The sequence below is a fragment of the Gorilla gorilla genome, chromosome 19, assembly GCF_029281585.2.
Source record: "Gorilla gorilla gorilla isolate KB3781 chromosome 19, NHGRI_mGorGor1-v2.1_pri, whole genome shotgun sequence".
Taxonomy (NCBI): Eukaryota; Metazoa; Chordata; class Mammalia; order Primates; family Hominidae; genus Gorilla; species Gorilla gorilla.
This window is the reverse complement of record NC_073243.2, coordinates 83,644,370-83,664,880: the sequence shown is the minus strand read 5'-3', so window position 1 is coordinate 83,664,880 and position 20,511 is coordinate 83,644,370. Positions and strand designations below refer to the sequence as shown.

General features: G+C 32.9%; 1 long non-coding RNA gene and 1 pseudogene across 1 annotated transcript; both read right to left on the bottom strand.

Annotated features, from left to right (window-relative positions):
• LOC134757548 (uncharacterized) overlaps positions 1–20,511 on the bottom strand; it is a 373,989-nt pseudogene that overhangs the window by 163,233 nt on the left and 190,245 nt on the right.
• LOC129528134 (uncharacterized) lies at positions 4,428–10,886 on the bottom strand. The gene is made up of 3 exons (XR_008673362.2): positions 10,729–10,886; positions 10,198–10,269; positions 4,428–4,493 (listed from the first exon to the last, which is right to left on the bottom strand). It is a non-coding gene; the product is annotated as an uncharacterized lncRNA (long non-coding RNA).

Sequence of the window (20,511 nt, the reverse complement as noted above, 5' to 3'; positions counted from 1 at the left end):
ATAGGTCTCTCTTCACTCTACGTATATGGAAACCTATGAGGATTGGAACCTTTTTACTGTTTTGGTCTTTGCTGTGTACCTAGCTCCTAGCCTGGCACATAGTAGGCATTCAAAATATAATAATTAAATAAATAAAGTAAATACATTAATTAATTAATTAATCAGTGTAAAACGACCTTCACAATATGACTTTAGCCACCATAAAGAAACTATTATAATATTCTCCCGAGGACTCTCCAGCTCAGTGTGTCATTTTTCTAATTTCAAAGCATTTTTCATTTGTATCTGATGTTGTGGTTTCTTGACACATTCATGTAGCCATTTATTGGTCACTTACTTTATCAATCCTCATCTATATCCCACTAGCTTCAACATATTCACATTAAATATTCTATCTCCTATTAAAAATCCCTTCACTCTGACACACCAAATCTTAAAATGCAAAACTTATGTTCTCTCTTACTTCAGATTCTATTAATTCCCCCTTGGTTGAAATGAAGTTCATTGCATCAATGAAGATAAGTTTTTAATATTTGTCTCTACTAAATTAATAGTCTCATCAATCACTGGTACCCCCCTCCCAAATAAATATGAAGAAAAAATTTTAAAAACAGTATCAATGACCTAGCAAGAAAGCAAGCAGATGAAAACAAACCACTCTAAAATATATCACTCTAGTGTAAAACAGAAAAAGGGAAAAGAAATACAGAACAGAGATGTTTTTTCATGTCTGAGGTGTGAGGAAAAAACTGTGAAAACGTCCCTAAGCCCCGCTTCCCCAGCTGACTTTCTTAACCCTCCCATATAAAAGTTATTAGCAAATAACTAGCTTAGAAAGAATATCACTCTGACAATAATTGAAACGTGTTTATGGATATTTTATAATACAATTTTTTAAAAAATAAAAATAATGAATAGATAAAAAAAGACATAAAAAATGTACATCACAATTATTGAATCAGAAATTAGAATAGCTGGGCACACTGGCTCATGACTGCAATCCCAAAACTTTGGGAGGCTGAGGCGGGCGGATCACTTGAGGTCAGGAGTTCGAAACCAGGCTGGCCAACATGGTGCAACACCATCTCTACTGAAAATGCAAAATTAGCGGGCGTGGTGGCACACATCTGTAATCCCAGCTACTCTGGAGGCTGAAGCAGGGGAGTCACTTGAACCCATGAGGCAGAGGTTGCAGAGACAATATGGTGCCACTGCACTCCAGCTGAGGTGTCAAAGTAAGACTCTGCCTAAAAAAATTCAAAAAAGAAAAAAAAAAAGAAAAAGAAACAGGAGAAAAGAAAGAAATGAGAATAATCTGATACTTATTTGTTTTCTATGCTATGGCAGAGATTAAAGAAAATAGTTTTCTTTGAAGAAGGTGCTCAAATAGGAGGTTCAAGGACTCATATAAAAATAATGAGATAACAAAAGCCATTAAAAAGTGTCCTGTCAGAACTCAGGAATGAAAGGAATACGAAAGGAAAAGAAAAACAAATCTGTAGAATGCTACAAGCTGAAAAATAAAAAAAAGGAAAGACTAAAACCATAGTTAAACATAGGAATGTTTTGAGAAAATAACAATAGGGAAAATAAAGATGTGTGTATTATTTGGGAGGAAATAATAGATATATATGGAACAAAAAAATTGAACTTATTAATGATGTTTGTTGTTGAGGAAGAGGAGATAATAAAGAAAAAAGCAGAAACACTTCAAAATATAAGATCCATTTATTGAAATAAAGAAAGACCTGAATCTGCAGTGATGCATTAATGAATAATCAATGTCAAGACATATCTGAAGGGAAATTATTGTACTTGTAGGATAAAGGAAGAGTCTTAGAGCTATAAAGACAACAATAATAATAAAAATCAATTTACTGGTCAAAAGGAAAAAAAATCTTCAGACTTTGAACTTTCGTATGTAGACACAGTTTATTCCGTTGCATCATTCCATTGTATAAATACAGCACAATTCATGTATCCATTCTATTGTTGATGTACATTTAAGTTGTTTCTAGTTTTGGGCTATTATATTCAGGGTTGATACCAACCATTGTGTGTATATCTTTAGGTAAATACATATAGCTATTTTTACATATAGGCAGTGCTTCTGTAAAAGTCGACTTGCTGGGTCACATGGAATACAAGTGTTCAGTTTTAGTTCAATACAGACATTTTTCCAACATAGTTGGGCCCATTTACACTAGATGTTCAGTGTCTCCACACACTTGCCAACATTCAGTACTGCTTGGCTTTTTATTTAAGCAATTCTGATGAGTGTGAAAGATTTTAAATTAGAAAACACTAATCTAGAGAAGTAAAGTATAAGTTTACATAAAGGAAGGGCTTTTTGCTTATCAAAAGACACTATTAAGAGTTTAAAAAGGCAAAGTTTAGCATGGGAAAATATATTACCATTCATACATTTACAAGGTACATGTAAAAACATATTTAAGTATTTCAATAAATTTGTTAGGAAAAGAGGTCCTGGACAAAATGAACAAGTGACTTGAACAGGTTTTGTACAAACAAAGATGTCTAATAACCAATAAATATATGAATATTTACCATTGATTTCAGGAAAAGGCACATTACTACTTATATCCATCAGAATAGTTAACATGAAACAGATTTTCTTTGTTTCTGCTTAGATCCTGGAGTCATACCAGCCAGATTTATCTTTAACTTTTGACTTTTTATTGTTTTGACTCTATAGATAGTGTAATTTTATTTATTTTTTAAAAATTTTGTGGGTACATAGTAGGTGTATGTATTTCTGGGGTACATGAAAAGTTTTGATACAGGCTTGCAATGCGTAATCATCACATAATGGAGAATGGGGTACCCATGACCTCAAGCATTTATCCTTTATATTACAAGCAATCCAGTTACATTCTTTTAGTTATTTTAAACTGTACAATTAAGTTTTTATTGTATATAGCCACCCTGTTGTACTTTTTTTTTTTTTTTTGGACGGAGTCTCGCTCTGTAGCCTAGGCTGGAGTTCAGTGGCGCGATCTCGGCTCACTGCAAGCTCCACCTCCCGGGTTCACGCCATTCTCCTGCCTCAGCCTCCGGAGTAGCTGGGACTACAGGCGCCCGCCACCACGCCTGGCTAATTTTTGTATTTTTAGTAGAGGCAGAGTTTCACCGTGATAGCCAGGATGGTATCGATATCTTGACCTCATGATCCACCACTGTCGGCCTCCGAAAGTGCTGGGATTACAGGCAAGAGCCACCGCGCCCGGCCCTTTTGTTTTGTTTTGTTTTGTTTTGTTTTTTTGACAGAGTCTAACTCTCGCCAGGCTGGACTGCAGTGGCACGATCTCGGCTCACTGCCACCTCCACTTCCCGGGTTCAAGCGATTCTCCTGCCTCAGCCTCTTGAATAGCTGGGATTACAGGCACGCGCTGCCACGCCCAGCTAATTTTTGTATTTTTAGTAGGGATGGGGTTTCACCATGTTAGCTAGGATAGTCTCGATCTCCTGACCTCCTGATTCGCCCACCTCAGCCTCCCAAAGTGCTGGTTGGACTATTAAATAGTAGGTCTTATTAATTCTTTCTGGTTATTTTTTTGTACCTAATAAGCATCTCCACCTTCCCCGTCAACACTCCACTACCCTTCCCAGCCTCTGGTAATCATCATTCTTCTACTCTCTGTATCCGTAAGTTCAAGTGTTTTGATTTTTATATCCCACAAATAAATAATAATGGATATAAAAATTTAAAATCCAAATCCTACCCCCCAAAAAGAGGCAGGATTGATGTCATAAATTTTCTTAAGAAGTTTTCTCCCCTTCTCTATCCAGGGCTCAGACCACTTCAGAAGATTTTTCTTGTGTTAAAAGCACGTACTTACTAATTTTTTTCTTGCTAACTTTTTCCATGCAAGTGTAATCTTTTTAGTGTCCCAGATTCATTGAATACATTGCAACGGACCACCTTGTGCTGGTACAATAGATTGTCTCCTATTGCTGATAGGACAATTCCAACCGTGGTAACTGGGATTAATTTACCATCACATGCCTTCAGGACATTCATGGGTTTACCAGTCGTTTACCTGTCAGGCTTTATGTTCATTTTCATGACCACTCCCCTCCTTCCTGGTTTAGAACTAAGTTTCAATAGTTAGAGTTGAGTCTGAGCTGAAAGGGCCTGCATATCACCATTCCAACTTAAAACATACATGAAGATAAAATTGTTGCATAGAACATGTAAAATGAGGATAGAACATAAGCTAGAAAAAAATCTATAGGAATGCCCATATTTACAAAGCAGGTGGAAAGAGAAAAACTCACAAAGGTAAAAAAGAAAGGTTAGTACAATTTAATAATCATAAACTTCACAAACTTTGTTGATAAAAAAGAAAAAATAGTTCAATAATTGATACCAAGTTTTCTATTACTCAGAATTTTGATTGATTTGATGGGGCTCGAATATGACCAAATGCTGATAAGAAGGAGTCTCTTTCGAAGGATAGGCGAAAAACACTCTATACAGACAGGAAAAAAGTAATCAATTGAGGTATCTGAAATGCTGTAAAATTCATGTTAGGAAGCTACAGCTGGCTATATTTTGTGAGAACTTTTATCGGTATGTGGAGAGAAGAACGTCACAAGAGTAAGCCATTGTAAAATGTTGCTGTGACATCCTCTTCAAACCGGTCTCTGCAGCTACCCTGGAGAGGGGACCATTCTACAGGTACTCTTCAACATACATTTTGAAGCTCTTTCTACACTACCTTTACAGGCCAGAGTGTATCAGTAGACATTTGGGGAAATAAATATCTGCAATCCTGTTTTTTTCATTTCCACTTTATATTAAAGGTCATCCCAATAATAAGGGCTTTCTGGCAAAGAGTAAACAAAAACTTGTTCTTTGAGCATTAAACTTGATATATTGATATGCATTTGAAAAGATAGTTTAAGTGACTCAAAATTTGCATATTTTTATACATGAAACCTACTCTCACCCCACCTTTGGCACTCAAAGTGACAAGATAAGAATAGTAGAGGGGAGTAAGTGCTTGGAATGCAGTTAAATGCAGTGTAAATGGATCCTTTTAAAGGATTACAGTTTTAATGGTTACTTAACCTACATATGACTCCATTTTTTTCTACAGAAGAATAAGAATAATATTTATTATTCATAAAACTCTTTAAATATGTCACTTCATTAATCTCCTATCACTACTTGTGACCTGAGAGAGAAAAGCTAGATGAAATACAGAAGCTTTAAGGCTGGCACTCAATTTTAGATATAGAAACTGATACCCCCAAAGGCTTGAGATAGTGCTATTTCAAGCTGTCATAGGAGTTGCAATGTCTAACAAACTAGAACTAAATAAGCTGGACATATGTCTCACTGAGTTACTTAAAAATATAATGTTAGTATATTAGGACACACCAAAGCAATCAATATTTTATAAAACTGCTGGACTGGAATGTGGTTTCTGACTGGTATTAGTGTTAAATGCATTAACTTTAATGAAGAACTTAGTAATGATCTCTTAACAGCCTTATTGGGCTATGACTGCTTTTAAATGGCTTTTACTATGTCCTTGGAATTAATATGACGCATGTGACAAAAGCTTGTTCAGTGTTAAGAGAGGATTAGATGAAGGAAATTAATTAAAGCTTCCTTGCAACGTTTTCCCCTTGAGCTATTCAATATGCTGAAGTGGTCTGACAGTGTACCATCCTTTCGATAAATCTACTCATTAAATAACTCAATTGGGTTTAAACACACATTCTATTGTTTAAAAAAAAATTAGACCATCACTTTTCTCCTTGTCTTTCTAACCTGACCCCTTCAAGCCTCTGCCATTTCTGTGATTCGTAATTATCTTTTAGCTTCAATAATAGGATAGACACAAAGTGTGTTCACGTATTTCAGAGTCCACCAATTCACTTTTCTAAGACCTGTCTTCAACTGAAATAGCAAATTTAAATAGCTAAGGGACATTTGTTTAACTGATCTCCAAGACAAGCATCTAGGATGTTTTTCCAGACTGGTCATCACAGCCATCAGTTATGTCCTCTGACATTAGATGGAGCACAATTCTATGAATCATGTTAAACCCTATTCCTACCAAGCTTTAATAACTGCCATAATCATCACTTTTCAGTTTTCTATTTTATAAGTAAATAGCATTATCTATCTTTAAATTTTCACAAACTGTGATTTACCTTGTTTTAGAAACACTATTGTTATATATTTATGAATTTTTACATAATTATTTATAATATGAAATAAAAATAATATTCACAAAACAAAAATTGTTTTCTTGACAAAAAAGACAACATTTTACTATGGCAATGCTCACAGTCTATGAACTATGAACTATGTCATAGTCTATGACAGTGTTAAAAATGAAATGGGATAAAATACTTCCTTAAAAATTATATCAAATTTGATGTGTTCAGGTAAACAAACATAAAATTCAGAATTCCTTACTAATCTCAATCAAATAAAAAGCCCAGGCTTTAAAATGTTAAGATGGCTGCATTTTTTCTGTCAAGTATGTGGAGGATGTAGATATAAAGGCTTCCCTCTAAAACTAATGTTAGACTGTGCAGTATTTCTCTTTTCTTTCATCAAAATATTGTTTTTTCTACACACACTGTTGGTAAGCAAAACCAACCTGGAAAAAGAGGAATATGACTTCTATTTACCATTTTTACTTGGTTAATCAGCAATAGATGATCATAGTTTAATTAACAGCACTCAGACCAAAATAGAAATCGAAACTTGTTTATACAAATTTAACTACATGTAAACTTATAATTTTCTAATTAAAACTTGTATAGATATACTGCACCCCTGAATGTGAGCGTGTGCATGCATCCACACACACATGCTCACACATACACATCAGCACCGTTTAACCAAATTTCTAATATACTCGCTGATTGCATTGTAGTAATAACACTATGAGAAAGCTAGTAATGTTATTCTTCATTAAACTGGACTGTTTTTTCTGAAGTAAAAAATGAACTGATCATATTGACAAATTTTACGTAATTTATAACACTGACACACCAATATAGAAAAAAATCTTGTTTATATGTTTACTAATTTGTTTATCCTTTGTTTTAATCAGTATAAGATTGGTAATTTCATTGTTCCATGTATCACTTTCAAATTTTAAAATAACCATGATAATAAATCTGATGTTTAAGATTAAACATTTAAAATAAGCCAGAATACAAATTTGACCAAGTGAACTACATTAAGTGTATTTCAGGATCATGAAAATTAAGATAGATGACAGCTATGATTCTAAAATAAAATCTTGCAAATGAAATATTTAATAAGATTCAGAAATAACGCATTCATGCAAAATTTTACAAAAATCATTAGTGAGAAGCATAGTAATTCAACTGTCTTAAAACTTGTGCATAACATTTTACTTCAAAAAAGATCAGCAACATTAAAGCTTTCATATAAATCTAAATTCTCTATCTTGTTATGCATGGTAATGAATGCTGTATTTTACCTAACGAAATGTGAATTGTAAAATTTTAAGACTTTTGTAGGAAAGCATAATCTGAGTTTCTTTATGGGTTTCTAATACATAGGTTAACAACATAAGCACAATTGCAAACTTTATCATCTTTTGCTTGCACCTTAAAAACAGTTTACCTAAGTTTAAAAAAATCTGTTTTTTTTCCCATTATTCTTAAACAACTGTGTTCTGACTAAATAATCTGGAAGTTCTGTCTTTGAGGTTTTTTTTAATAGGATGAATTTCAAAATAATTCTAATTAATAATGGTAGTGCCCTGTGACATTAAAGTCCTTAATTTAAACTAAAATTTAGATAATACATTGGCAACAGATAGGAAGTCCAAATATAAAGATTATTTCTGTAGAGTTTGCCTAGATTTAGGTGGATATTCTAGTATGATGTGGTTCCCAGAAGTTGCTGTGATTTCAATATATCTATTTTTTGCAGGACTTTGTAGTATGTATTCTTACAGCACTTTCATTAGAATCAGGAAGAGTGCTTATTTCAAATATGGATTCCTGGATACCACCAGAGAGCAACTGAATCACAATCTTTTTACTAGAGCATGAATTTGCATGTTAACGACTTGTCCTGTCCTAGACCTTTATGCACATTAAGCTGAAGATTCTGTCAATTAGTTTACATAGCTGTCAGTCACAAATAGGACCCGGTGATCAAGTGTGGATAACATTTTGTATGTAACAAATTTTCTGTTCCACAAACTTTAAGTACAAATGAGGAAGAGTAGAAGACTCAAGATATGCCAGGGACATGGATCAGCTCAGTGATTTTCAAGCTTTCTAGAAGTCAAAACTAAATCATAAATAGCTAGATATCCAGACAACCTACAGAATGAGAACCTCTTGGGACACAAGTTTGGTAATCAATATATTTAACTATCTTGTCTGGTGACATTTATCATTAAGGAACTTTGGATTATGCTTCCTAGAGTATTTCCAGGCTGGCCCTACAAAATAATCATAATTTTGATATTAATTGTAACAATTTCTAAATTGCGAATGTGGCATTTTATCCTTAGTTATTGCAAGCACTTTAATCTTTTAAATTATGTTCCTGATATCTTTTGATACCTTATATGCCCTTACTTTTTACTTATGATAGACTTAATACTGATTTCCTGTTGCTATTCCTATATTTCTCCAGGATTGTTTTTAATGAAGAATCATTAATGTACTCAATATTTGTACAACCTAGTCTGTGAGCTATTTGAGTCCAGTCATAATATAGTCCTGTGTACACTTGCAAAATATTAAGGGTTTTTTTACACATACAAACACACTAAAAGCACTTAAAAGGAGATAGATATATTTCCCACAAATTCAGTAACTTGAAAGATATGCACAATTTATGTCATGAGATAGAAAGAAGAGAAATAATTATTCTTGTTAACACATACACAAAGATGATTGATTCCTGGCTTATAATTTAGAAAACAATTTAAGAAACACAAATGAAAACAGAAAAACTACAATTAGTCATTGCTCACTAAAGCAAACAATTGTGCAACCATGTAAAAATAATTATAGTTTAGTTCTTTACAGGGTTCATTATAATCCATGTAAAACCAAAAAAGCAGATCTTTAAAAGAGGTTTCATTAAGAGTAAACCATTATTTAGAGTATAAAAGTGTGGCCACCTTGCCTGTGTTTTGTCAATATGTTTTGGGTGCTGAGAAGCAGAGAACACAAAAGGCAGCACCATTTTCTGATATTGCAAGAGAAATAGAATGGTAAAATTTGGGAGGTACATGCTATACTAATTGTGTCAAGAATATTAAAAATGCCACCATATATACTATGAGAAAAAGAATTTTTTTTTTTTTTTTTTTTTTTTTTTTTAAGATGGAATCTCACTCTGTCGCCCAGCCTGGAGTGCAGTGGCACAATCTCGGCTCACTGCAAGCTCCACCTCCCGGGTTCACGCCATTCTCCTGCCTTAGCCTCTCGAATAGCTGTGACTACAGGCACCTGCCACCATGCCCAGTTAATTTTTTGTATTTTTTGTAGAGACAGGGTTTCACCGTGTTAGCCAGGATGGTCTCGAACTCTTGACCTCGTGATCCACCCGCCTCAGCCTCTCAAAGTGCTGGGATTACAGGTGTGAGCCACTGAGCCCGGCCAAAAAGTAAACTTTTAAACTAGGACATATCCACTTGGAGATCTTGGAATATAGTGATTGTTTTTCATTGTTTTTTAATTAAGTAATTTAGACAATAAATAGCATTAAATTTTCAAAAAAAATTTCACTTTAGCAGGATAAATTTGAGAACAGTTCTAATATTTTATACCCCAAGCATGCACATTAAGGGAATAGAGTCTCTGCAGCCTAAAATTACTAATTGTGTTTATCAGTGTAACAGGTCAAATTCAGCACAAAGGTATGGGAATGGAAAAAAGGTAATGTAGACAGCAACTAGGCCAACAGCAAAAATACTCAACAAAAGCATTCACAGAGTTTTACTCAGTCTAATTTCACATATAGATTCTCTAAGTCTGATCAACATCAGCCTTAGGCAATGAAGAAATGGAGTAGGGCATTTAAATCAAATTAGGAATACATAAGATAACTAACTCAAATTATAATGGAGTTACAGATAACTAAACTACAAAGTTCCTAAAACATTGTAAGAAAGAACAAACAGTAGGAATGTACACAAATATACCTACCAGATTGGGTTGTGGAGCTCATTTTCAGGAATTGGGGATAGGAACTTTGGAGCAAGGTCCCATGTGATAGATCTGATAGATATTACAAATGAGAGAAGATGATGTTAAGTATGTGTGCTTTGTATTATAAACACATTTCTTCTTTGTTGTTACTGAAAACCTATTGTCAAGATTTAAGTTAATATTTAACTAATTTTCTCTCTGTTGATCTGTTGCTTTTCATGATACCATTCCCTTTTCCAGATAGGTCATCATAAAACTGTACATTTTTTATGTTCATTGATGATAAGCATAATGCTAGTGGTAATCAGAGCAATGAAACAGCCTTTGCAGAGATTACGACAGTGAGAAATGTCTAGCATGGCTGACTCCATCTTGCTTCTAGCCTCACAGGCTGGCTGGCCTTTCTCATCCAGGACATAGACCAAACTAACAATGGGAGGAATTTAGTTTATAGTTTAATTTTGAAGCAAGAATGATAATAGCCCCTCCTTAAAACTAATCCACTCCTTGCTCAGGGACTGAAGTCACCTTTGTAAAACTAATGAAAGGTATGAGATTAGGATTATGGGACGGGCCTGAATTCTGCTAAATGTATAGGTAGTTAAAGGATAACCAGCCATTTTTCCTTAGCTTGCTTTTCTATAATCCCTTCCTGCTCCAAATCATGCAGGCAGAGGTCACAAAATTTGTGACTTCCCCAATTGCTTGGAGAGATACCATGACGACTGTAGAATCTAAGATTGGTCTTTTGAAATGGCTTTCAGACTTTTGCATTCTGATGACAGACTGATTCCATCTGGACCTGTGACTCATAACTCAACCAGTCCTTTGGCCCCCACCCAGAGACGGACTCAGCTTATAAGGTTTTTTTTCCCACACTCTCATGATGTTATCCTCAACCAATCAGCAGCACCCATTCCCTAGCCCCTGCCTGCCAAATTATCCATTAAAACCCTAGCCTCTGAGTTCCTAGGGAGACAAATTTGGGCATTCTTCCACTTGGCTGCCTTGCAATAATTAAACTCTTTCTCTACTGCAATAATGCTGTCTCAGAGAACAGGGTTTACCTGTGCAGCAGACAAAAAGAACACATCAGGAAATTACAATAATGATAGTGACTGGCCATTTCTATGTGCTGTGAATTCTGTTAACAATAAGTATTCTACAAGCTGTATTACTTCACATAATGAGATCTGTCCTGTTTATTACAAATAAAATAGATGAATAAAAATACATTACTCAATAAGAGATTAATTTGTGAGTTTTTTAAAAACTCTTCTTTACTAGCTCCAAATATTTTATTTCCTATGATTCTGAAATAGACTTTCTTAGTCTTATATGTAGTGGAATGACCAAATCATGCCAACTCTAGTAGTCAGATGTACTTTGACACATCTAAATAAGAGTGAAGAAAATTCTGCCAGGCCATAAAATTCTTTCTTCAGTGGAAAATTGGTGAGGGAGGATTACTCTGAATATAGAGAAAGTGGAGCCTAGAAAGGTTTACTGGCACAGTAGAGAGAAAATATTAGTCTGAAAACATACATTTTTATTCCCAATCTTCTCCAGCTCAGACTGAAAGAATATATTTCTTAGAGCTTGGCTCTAAGAAAATGTATATGAAGAAATCTAATCTCTGATATATAGTCTACAAGTGACATTGACAAAGTAAGACAATACCATTGACAATGCTGAAGTATTGCCAATGAGAAGGGCCACTGTATAAGTTATGATAATATCTTTGGTAACAAAAATATCGATTTTGTGTTGGTGAGGGAGGCTTAAAACTTAGTTTGTGAATCAAGCCTCTCTGCATATATGTACCCATGAGGAAAACCTATTATTCTTGAAAGCACCTATAATATAGCACTGTAGAGGTAAAGGATGTTTTCTTCTTGTTAGATTGTCTATGAGTGATACATTTTTCACTGGAATACCTCAAGTTGCTTCTGTTTTTAAGTGGAAAGATCCCAGGTGCAATAATAGAGACTCTTCAAAAATCTACGGAAAATATTTTAGTCAGAATTATTTCTTCCATGAGAGAAAAAGATTATAAACCACATCAAGTCATTGGGTAACTTGTAGAATGGATGTCACTGGAACATCTCAATAAGAGTTGATGAGTAAGAAAGGCAAAGGCAAGCTTCACCAAGGTCTTTTCCTGGAATATGTATACTAAGAGTCTACGAAGCTTTTATTTTATTTTACCTGAGAATATAATCGTGATTGATTGATTGATTGATTTGAGACAGAGTCTCGCTCTGTCACCCAGGCTGGAGTTCAATGGCGTTATCTTGGCTCACTGCAAGCGCCACCTCCCGGGTTCATGCCATTTTCCTGCCTCAGCCTCCCGAGTAGCTGTGACTACAGGCACCCACTACCACGCCCAGCTAATTTTCTGTATTTTTAGTAGACACAGGTTTCACTGTGTTAGCCAGGATGGTCTCGATCTCCTGACCGTGATCCACCTGCCTCGGCCTCTCGAAGTGCTGGGATTACAGGCGTGAGCCATTGCGCTTGGCCAATCTTTCTATATTTAAAAATTTATGTAATTCATATTAACATTTTTATGTGAAACATGTTTTACGTAGTATTCTTACAACTCCTAAAATATTATAGTTTCTGTTTAGCTGCTGTGCTATCTCTCTAATCTTCATTAATAAAACACACACACATACTTACTTTTATTTTTATTGCTTTTACATTTTTAGAAAAATCTAAAAATTACTACTTAATTACTTCACCTATAAAAATAAATTTATCATTTAATGAGATGCAATTTAAGGTACATTCACTATTCATTTTGTTTTCTCATTCTTTCTTTCTATTTTATTTCCTCTTCTCTTTTAACACTGCTTCATAATTCTGTCACCCTTTTGCTCACAGGGAAAAAATGTGGCATTTTGAAATATCAAGTAATATGTGTTATAACTTTGCTAAACATCTCATCATCAGTTTGTTGCAAGAGATTTATAATTGAGATTTTCATTAAAAAAGAGAAAGAATCAACACCATATGTTGTGCTAAATCCTATGCAGCTGCTGCTACAGCAGCTTAAAAACATGTAAACTGGAAGGCATTCAGTACTTTGCATGATATACAGGACTGCAACTTCTTTCAAATGTTGTGATTGTTTTAAATATTAAGATTAAAATCTAAGAAAGCATGGTAAAATAAAATAACTTAGAAGTGTTCACATTTATTTTACGGAAAAGAGAGTTCTTTGAATCAGAAGCTAAATGAGTATCTATAACTGAAATTAAAATACCCAGCTACTCTTGAAATTGAAGTAGAAAAGCAGACTCAAAGAGGAATGTTCTATATTCATGCATCTCCTCTAGTAATCTTAACTGTATTGCAATGTGCTTTTTGCCTAAATATCAATCTATTTGGCATTTTTATTACAATTCCGCAAATGGAAAGAGAGCAAATGAACCATTTACTGCCTTTATTTTCTGGGTGTAATCATGTTTCTGTTTTCCATTCAATGATAGTCAACTTTTTTATTCTCTCTAACATAAAACATTCTTCAGCATTAATGATCAGTTATGGTAAGGGCTTGATATTGTACCCTATGCTCATTTATATTATAATGTACACAACGCCAGAATCAGTTGTTTATAAACTTTAGTTGAGAGGCTAGAAAATAATACCCTAATGGAAAATGTTACATATTTTAAATAATGTTTATGGGCCAGCCAAATATAAGACAAACACCACCGTACATATATATTTTAAATTTACTGTATTTAAAATAGCAGCACTGAAGAAGGGAGATCTTTCTTTAAAGTACTATAATGTAGACTTAGTAACTTTTTAAAAAAAGTGCATCTTTCTATAGAAATTGCATGCATTTTCCACATTAAAAAACCTTGTAATTATGATTATTAATTTTCCTATATCAATGAAAGTTTTCATAGTCTCTGTATCATGATAAAAACAAAATAAGCTTATAAGTTAGTGTGAAAAAAAGTGTTTCCTTTTTAAGATAGCTGGCTTTTTTTTCAATGTAATATTACAAGCACAATATATAGATCAATATTCTTTCTGAATATAGACACAGAATCCTGAAAAAATTTTGCATAGTGAATCCAATATCATATAAAAATATTTTTACGTGACTAGATGGGTTTTATCCTAAGAATGTATCTTTGATTTAATTTATGAAAACTATTAATATAACACACTATATTAACAGATCAAATTACCCAAAGCATGTGATCATCTCGATAGACACAGAAAAAGCATTTGCAAAACTTTAACACTCAATAGTAATAACAGCACTCAAGAAACTAGAAATAGAAGGAAAATTCTTCAGTTTTTACGATGATACCTGTAAAAACCTCACAGCTAATATCACAGTTAATGATGACTGAATGCTTTATACCACAGAAGCACAAATACTTTTACAATAGAATAAAAAGAATAAAATTATTCAAAAGAAACTAAAGAAGATAAAACAGAGAACTGCAAAATATTGTTTAAAGAAACTAAAGAAGATGAAATATATAAATACGTCCCATATTCATGAATATCCCATGTTTATTATTAGGTGGCAATACTCAAATAGACCTACATAGGCAATGTAGTTACTATAAAATCTCAGCTTTTTTTTCAAGTATTGACAAGGTGATCCTAAAATTTATATGAAATGCAAAAGACACAGAACAGCCAAACAATCTTTAAGAAGAAAATCAATACTGAAAGACTCATACTTTCTAAACTTAATCCCAAACTGTAATAACCTAGACTATGTGGTACTGTCATAAGGGTATTCATACAGAACAATGGAGTAGAACTGACATCCCGGAAATAAATCTTTACACTTATGGTCAATTTATTTCTGACGAGATTGCCAAGACATATTTGGGAGATAGTAGCCTTTTCAATAAGTTACTGAGACTGTTGGATAGCCATATGCAATAGATAGAGTGGGCCCTTTTCTCACATAATGACTAAAAGTAATTGAAAATTGATCATTGTGCTAAATGAAAAGAAAAAATATAACAGTTTTAGAAATATCATAGGAATGCATTTTTATGGCTTTGGATTAGGCAACGTTTTCTCAAAGATGATGCCAAAAGCACTAGTAACCACAGAAATAATACATAAATTGTACTTCAAAATTTCAACATTTTGCTTCAAAGGACACCATCGAGAAATTGAATATGCAATGTACAATGTTTGCAAATCTTATGTCTGATAAAATATATATAGTAGGATATAAAAAGAACTCTTAGAACTTAATAAAACTTTACCCAATTAAAAAATATGTAAAGGATCTTAACAGGCATTTCTCCAATGAAGATAGATGAAAGGCCAATAAACACAAGCAAATATGCTCAATGTCATTAGCCATCATGGAAATACAAATCAAAATCACAGTGATATACAACTACATACCCACTAAAATGACTATAATGAAAATAAAAAACAGGTCTTAGTGGTGAGTGGTGAGATTGTAGTAAATCGGTGATGGGAATGTAAAATGGCACAGATCTTATGAAAAATATTTTGAGTTTTTCTTAAAATATTAAATGTGGAATTACCCTATGCTATGGTGTGAATGTTTACATTCCTTCCAAATTCCTGTGTTGAAATGCTCATCCCCAAGGTGATGGTAATAGAGATGAGGTTTTGGGGAGGTTACTGGTTCATGGGGTGCAACCCTCATGAATAGGGTTAGTGCCCTTATTAAAGAGGCCCCAAAGAGACTACTGCCCCAGCATATGAGGTTAGAGTGAAAAGATGGCTGTCTATGATGAAGGAGGCTCTCACCAGACACCAAATCTGCTAGCATCTTGATCTTGCCCAGGCAAGCTAAAGCATGCTGGGCTCAATACCTAGGTGATGGGTTGATAGGTGCAGCAAACCACCATGGCCCACGTTTACCTATGTAACAAACCTGTGCATCCTGCACATGTATCCTGGAACTTAAAATTAAATTAAATTAAATTTTAAAAAATGGTTCAAAGATGAAAATACTGCTTTCTCAAGGAAGGATTTTCTGATTCCCATCTGGGTCAGTATCTCTGGGTAATAGCACTCTGCCCTCCTCTGTAGTGCTTGTAGGCTTTTAAATAAATCCATGTGTTTATCTGAAAAAATAAAAAGAAAAATGAAAAAGAAAAAAAAAGAAAAAACATTCCACGTTCATGGGTTGGAATAATCAATATGATTAAAATAGCCATACTGCCCGAAGCAATCTACAGATTCAACACTATTCCCAACAAACAACCAATGTCATTTTTTACAGAATTAGAAAAAAAACTATTTTAAAATTTATACACCGCCCCCCACCAAAAAAAAGCCCAAATAGGCAATGCAATCATAAACAAACAGAACAAAGCTGGAGGCACCACATTACTTTTGCCAGTAAAAAGTAGGAAAAGGACATGAACAGACACTTCTCAAAAAAAAAAAAAAAGAAAGAAAGGAAAAAACGTACAAGGAGACAAAAAACATGAGAAAATGCTCAACATCACTAATCACCTGAAAAGTGCAACATTAAAACCACAATTAGAAGCTCTCTCACAGCAGTCAGAATGGCTACTATTAAAAAGAAAAAGAATAATAATAGATGCTGGTGAGACTGCAGAGAAAAGGGAATGCTTATAAACTGTCGATGGGAATGTAAAGTAGTTCAGACACTCTGGGTAGCAGTTTGGAGATTTGTCAAAGAACTTAGAACTATCTTTCAACTAAGCAATAATATTACTGGTTCTGGCTATATACTCAAAAGAAAATAAATATTTCTTTTTATAGGACACATGCACTCATATATTCATTGCAGCACTATTCGCAATAGCAAAGACATGGAATCAAGCTAGTTGCTCATCAACAGTGAATTCAATTAAAAACGTGGTACATATACTCCATGGAACATTACACAGCCATAAAAAAGAATAAAATCATGTTATTTGAAGCAACATGGATGATACTGGCGACCATCATCCTAAGTAAATTAATGTAGAAACAGAAAATCAAATACTGCATGTTTGCATAAGTGGGAGCTAAATATTGGGTATTTAAAGATGTAAAGATAAGAAAAATAGGTAATGTGGAGTAATAGAGCAGAAGAAGTAGGATGGAGGCAAGGGTTGAAAAAATTACTAGTGGGTACTGTGCTTACTATCTGAGTGATAGGGTACCTCATATGCCAAACCTCAGCATGACATAATATATTCATGTAAGAAGACTGCAAAGGTATATGATATATTGTATCATATATAAATATGATAATTAAAATATATAATATATATACTCTAGATATAATGTTATATGTGATATATCTACTCTCTGTATGCTACATATTATTATGTATAGTATTATTTACATATAATGTTATATTTCATATATTATACATATTCCATATATGACAAATATATATAATCATACACATATCACACACATATATATGTGTGTAATGCATGTGTGTAATATATATCTATTATACCTATATATTGAATATGTGTCTAATAATGTGTAATATGCACATACATATGTGACTTATGTATGTTACATATTTTCACAAAATATATATGAAATGTAATATTATATATACTATATATAAATATATGAACTAAATATACATATTATGTGTACTATATATAAAGTATATGTACTAAATATATGTAAAATATATAATATATAAAATGTAATATATGAACTATATATAATTATATTATGTAACTGTAAATAAATATAATTATAATTATATCATCATATATTATATATGCATATAAATATACAAAATAATTATAATGGTATAATTATATACATATATTATAAGTATATAAATTATGCGTGCATATATAATATATACATATAATTCATATAATTTGATATTATAAAATATGATTATATACACACATATATTGATAATAATTACATGTTATTTATAATTATGTATATACAATATATACACACATAGAATTACAATTAAATCATACAATTATAAATTACTTAGATAATTATGTAATTAATAATCATATAATTATATATAATATATGCACATACATAATACCTATATAGTTGTATTTATATAATTTCCCAATAATTATATAATTATAAGTGTATATATAAACATTATATGTACTATATATTATACAAGTCATGTATAATGTATAAAAAATACTATATATCATATATTAGACACATATTACATGTGTGTACACAGTACACATTATTATATATTTAAGTAATAGCACATTAGTATGTAAATAATTATATGTGTGTATATATTTGTATTATATCTAATATACTTGTAAAATTATATTATTTTATTATATGTAAAATAAGAATGTATTACATTATTTACATGTAATTATTATATGTAACTATTTTACAATTACATATAATAGATATGTGTATATATTATATACACACACATAATTTTAACTTTTACTTTTATTTTATGTATATACTATGTGTACATATATTATACACGTATGTACATACTATATACATGTTATACACTTATGTATATGTATATTATGTGTACAAATATGTGTGTAATATATGTATTTTTCTTATAGAATATGTATATACACATATATATTATAAATGTATTATGTACTTCTCATAATTATAATATACAGATACCTATGCAAATGCTAGCGAAAACTATAAATTAAATCCAAAGGAAATGGAAGAAAATAAGAGTAAGCATAAGAACTAATAAAATTAGATGATAAATGTATTTTAATCATAATAATTACATTAAATAAAATTTAGAAAATTCAGTAAAAACAGAGGAAAAATATCCAGAAACTCAAAATAGATGTCACTAAATTGGTAATTTTAATAAACTGACAATTCAAGGAATTTCCAATACGGCTGTTTGTGTGATTTCATTCTTTGATGTTTCACCTTCTTTTGAAAACTTGCCTATTTAGGTTAATCCCCCCTTAGGATAATATAAGTTCTGATTAACCCACAGTCATTTTATTAATAATTTAATCACAGCATGTCCTTCCCACTATATGCACATATTCTGTGCACACTCAAGAGAAGATTATGCAGGTCAGTTTTGACTGGAGGCAGAAATTTGGGGAATACCTTAGAATCTTCCCTTCCAGGGCGATCAAACATAGATTTTACTTAGCATAATTAGTTTTTGTAGCTATTTTGTATCTTATTTCCAGAGCATACACTAATGTTTTAGAAAATATTTCAAGTATGCTTGAACTAAGAGAAATGTGCTATTGTTTCAGTTGTATACCAATTTTGTTAAACCTTTCAGCCCAGAAGCCCCATTCACCCTCTCTTCTAGTAGTAACCACTAGAGAAATCACTCTCCTCATTTCTGAAAACACAGATTATTTTTCTCAGGTGATTTGAAAGTTCTAGAATTAATCTTTTCTAATTTTATTTTTGCATCATCTTTCCTTCTTTTAAGTTGTTCCAAAATTGACTCCTCAAAATATGTATTCCTGAGAACAGCAGATTGATTCTTAGAATTAGAAGGAAAGCAATTTTATTTACCAGTAAAAATGTTACTATCTTCTCTATTACCATCCCTTACCTCAGCAAATTTGATGATAAATTCATTGTTATATACGTTATTTGTTTTTCAGTTTCCATCTACGTATCACTTAACATGATTTGCCTTAATTTTATACTTTCATATTTTGTCTTGGGCCACATATGTAATACATTAACACGAATGTTAGCTGATGGGCTAAAGAACAAAAATTGCAAAAAAAAAAAAAACTCATAATTTTTTAAGAAAGTTTATGAATTTGTGTTGAACCACATTAAAAGCTGCCCTAGACCATCTGTGGCCCATCGGCCATGGACTGGACAAGTCTGTGATGGTGGCCTCAGCCCATCTGCAGCCACTGCTGTGGGGATGTAAGCCGCAGCGGGGGAGGCATGTCTGGGGCTGCACGCTCCGTGGACTGGCAGAGGCCAGTAACAAGTTATGTCAGGGGGAGACCACACTCTCAGGCACAGCTGCAGCTGTCCAGCCACAGCTCTGGACCTGGGCATCCCTGCATTCTCAGGGACCTGGAATGCCCTCCGCCACCACAAGCTCAGAAGTGCCCACTCCCTGGCCTATCCCTGCTCCCAGCACCCACTGCTGTGTGGAGCAAAGTCAGAGCTCAGGCGATGTCACGACCTTATATATAACTGATTTATAAATATGAAAATTATTTTTAAATGTCATTAGATGAAAATAATATCAATATATTTAATAAAGACTAGTACAATAGAGATAATTTACTATACCGAGGATCTTCCTTCTAGAAATTTCTCTGAAACTTAAGGTCACCACACATATCACAGAGTGGTAAAGGTTGTACAAAG